This window comes from Panicum virgatum, chromosome 8K (assembly GCF_016808335.1).
Source record: "Panicum virgatum strain AP13 chromosome 8K, P.virgatum_v5, whole genome shotgun sequence".
NCBI classification, from domain to species: Eukaryota; Viridiplantae; Streptophyta; class Magnoliopsida; order Poales; family Poaceae; genus Panicum; species Panicum virgatum.
Window position 1 is genome coordinate 26,655,427 of NC_053143.1, and position 3,552 is coordinate 26,658,978.

General features: G+C 47.5%; 1 non-coding gene across 1 annotated transcript; it reads left to right on the forward strand.

The window, feature by feature from the left end:
- The first annotated feature begins 3,233 nt into the window (after positions 1-3,233).
- LOC120646525 lies at positions 3,234-3,342 on the forward strand. The gene has a single exon (XR_005664430.1). It is a non-coding gene; the product is annotated as a small nucleolar RNA R71 (small nucleolar RNA).
- Positions 3,343-3,552: the final 210 nt, after the last annotated feature.

Below are 3,552 nucleotides of genomic sequence, written 5' to 3' on the forward strand. Positions count from 1 at the left end.
CTCCTCTTGTGGAACAAGAGGGATAGTTAGCGAACGGCAGTTATACAAATGATACCCCGCATTTGGCAACGGGATTTCATTTGCATAACCAAGCAAAAAGAAAATCAAGGAGTCATCCGGGCCTTTCTTGAGCGTATGGCCTTGAACCAAGTATGCCTCATCGATCATAACACGGGGCTCCTCAATGAAGGGAACGGGGTTCCCATCTAAGATTCCCTTGTTTGATACGATGCGGGTAACCAAAGAAGTGCATTCAATAGGTCCCGTCATCTGAAAATTTGTGAGCCATTGCTTATCCATTGCTTGTGCGGGGGAGATTCGGATTTTGTTGACCATGGCGTATAATATCATCAACTCATCGTTCAGCACTGGTCGTGGATCATCTCTTGGAAAGAGAGTGATAGCCACCCACTTGTGCATCAAACGAAGAGTTGGATTTTGAATGTCATTGCACCGAGGTGCAAACTTGCCATGAACAACTTGACCCGAAATCAAACCCCAAAACTCATGTCTATCAAAACCGCGGCAAGCTTTTGCAAGGGAAATCGGCAAGCGTGCGCTAAAACCAAGGAGGTGACTGAAATTTCTCCAATTAAAATAGCGTTCAACTCCAAAAAGTCGGAAAAAACACCATCGCCCACCTCCCGAAGAGTGCAAAGAAACTGGATGGTGAGGAGACGAGAACCATTCTCCTCAACGGGCACAAAACCATCCCATCCAACCGCATGCCAAACACGAGCGAAGTCAACATCCATACCTGTTTTTTTGAGAAGGTCCGGATCGAAGGCTCTGGTATGACCAAAGCTTAGATTCTTGATCATGGCGTAGGCTTGACGCTCGCGGTCATCTTGCAAGTCGAGGTATGGTGCATCACCTTCATCTATCTCTATGTCCTTGGCTTGCGGTTCTGCAGCTTGCTCCTCGAACTGTTCTTCTTGTTCGTCTTGCTCATAATCCATTGTAGTCGGTGTTGGTGCAGGTTCGGGGGAATGATGAGAGCTCGACTCGCCCTGCGAACGGGATGAGCCCAACCTCGTCATCCTCTTGAGAGCTCCGGAAATTTTCTGCCCTGCACCTCTCATGCTTGCAACAAGAACGAACAAGAACGAACGAGAACAACTCGATTCGGGTTACGTTAGTGAAATGAAAATGAAACTCTTACCCAAAAGTTGTTCACCTAAATATGTGATCAATCTTGCAGCAAAGAAATGAGAGAGAGAGTGTTCTTTCAATCAAACTTGAGCCAAAATCCAATGGAAACCCGAGCAAGAATGTGTGAGAGGGAGTGTGAGTGAGTGTGTGAGGGAGTGAGAGTGGAGAGAGTGAGCATGAGAGCTCATCACCCCTCTCTCGACCTCTATTTAAAGAGAAGATGGTGCGTGCACCAGAGGAAAGGCAAGCCACAACGGCTATGGAGCCATTGGAGAAGGTGGGGCCCAGGAGCCGTTGGCCCTAGGTCGGCCGACCTGTGGGGTCGGCCGGCACCAGGGTGGGCCCCCTAGTGCCCCCCTTCAGCTTGGTGCTTCCTCAATGGTTAAGTTCTTTGAAAATATGGTGCATGGCCAAAAGTTTGCTCGAAAAGATGTCCAAATTATTTTTTCCAAAGGATTTTAAAACTCAGAAAATATTTTTGGTCTTTTTGTAAAAAGGGAAAAGTGCTAGAAAAAAATTCCAGCATGCAAAAAATAATTTTGAAAATTTCAAACATGCAGTGGAGAAAAACAAATAAGGTGCAAAGAAAATATTGAAAACCGGATGAAACTAACATGAGATAAATACCAATTTAGCTTTGGTAAGGGCGCGTTGTTTAAAGTCCGACGTGTACGACTTTTCTCCATCATTCTTACCATTTGTTGGCTCGTCCTGGAGAACTGGACGAGGCCGAACTCCCAACCTTCCGCCACACCTTCTTTTCCTTCTTCTTTCTTTTAGGTGCGGAGGGTCGTTGTTCTAGCTGGGGTTCTAGTGCACCCCAGAGTGCTTGCCCTTCACTGTCTTGTTGGATCATGAAGTGCTGCTCTTCTTCTTGAACCTGAAAAATATATCCTCCCTTCCGACATGGAAACGGATTTCTCCCTTTCCGACATCGATCCTTGCCTTGGCAGACCTTAGAAAAGGTCGCCCAAGTACGAGGTCGACTCCGAGGTCGCCCTCCATATCCATTACCACAAAGACGTCAAGGACGAAGGAGTCTCGTACTCGTACGAAAACGTGTTCGGCTATCCCTTCGGGATACCGAATGGTTGAATCTGCAAGCTGTACAAGCATAGTTGTTGGCGAAAGAGCAGGATATTTAAGTCCTTCATATATTACCTTGGGCATTATATTCACGCTTGCCCCTAGATCGCATAGGCATCGCTCGAAGTGTTTGATGTAGATCGAGGAGCTGATCATGGGGACCCCTGGATCCTCTTGTACCGCTGCCACCATGCCATCCCAAACGTCGTTCCTTGGGGGATAATACCTACCTGCATGGTTATTACGTGGTGGCCTCCGGGACGAGTTGCCCCGGGATCTTCCCGCTCTCAACAGCAGGTAACGAAGTAGCAATTTGTGCATGCTGGGTTTCGATCATTTTGTTGAAACTTAACTGGTTTTTAAGAGTAGAAGACAATGCTTCAAGCTAAACATTTAAAGTTTCCAGGGATTTATCATTGGCCAAAAGCTTTTTATTTATATTTTCATTGATTTTAACATGGCCAAGAACAAGTTCTCTCAAGGGAGGTTGGTTTGAATTGAAATTCGAATTATAAGAAGGATTGTAGTTATTACCTCCCCGAAAAGGTGGACGTGGCTGGTTCCACCCCTGGCCTCCTTGTTGTGGACGGTACCCGTTGTTGTTGTTGTTGAGGTAGGCGCAGTCTTCACGGGTTTCGGGGCAGTCGTTCCCTGAGTGTCCTTCATTACCACAGACTTCGCATGCGAAGTGCGATTCCATGGCACGAGCATAGTTTTCTCTATGCTTCTTGAATTCGGCCCTTTCGCTGAGATACTTCAGTAGGAGGTCCAGTTTGGCAACGATCATATCCGTCTCCTTGACAGTATGCGTGCCCTTGGTGCTGGGTTGCAGTCGTTCATCGCTCCACCCCTGATTGGAGACTATCTTCTCGACCAATGCTTTTTCTTTGGCGATAGTCAGGTCGAGGAAAGCTCCTCCAGTAGCATCATCAATGTTGGCTCGAGATGTCGTTGTGAGCCTGTTGTAGAAGCTTTGCAGGACAAGCCATTCGTCCATGCCATGATGAGGACAGGCCAGGATGTATTCCTGCAGCCTCTCCCAAGCTTTTGGGATGGATTCCATCCCTGTCTGCTGGAAACTTGAAATTCTCCCGCGCAGGGCATTTGTTTTGCCCAGTGGTAAGAATTCTGCGAGGAACGCCTTGGAGCATTTGGCCCAAGTGTCGATGTCCTTTTCTTTATAAAACCACTGTTTCGCCTTCCCCAGGAGGGAAAAGGGAAACAGACGAAGCTTGACAACGTCGGCGGCGACACCCCGTATGACAACGGTGTCGCAGAGCTCCAGAAAATTCTGCAAATGTGCATTTGCGTCCT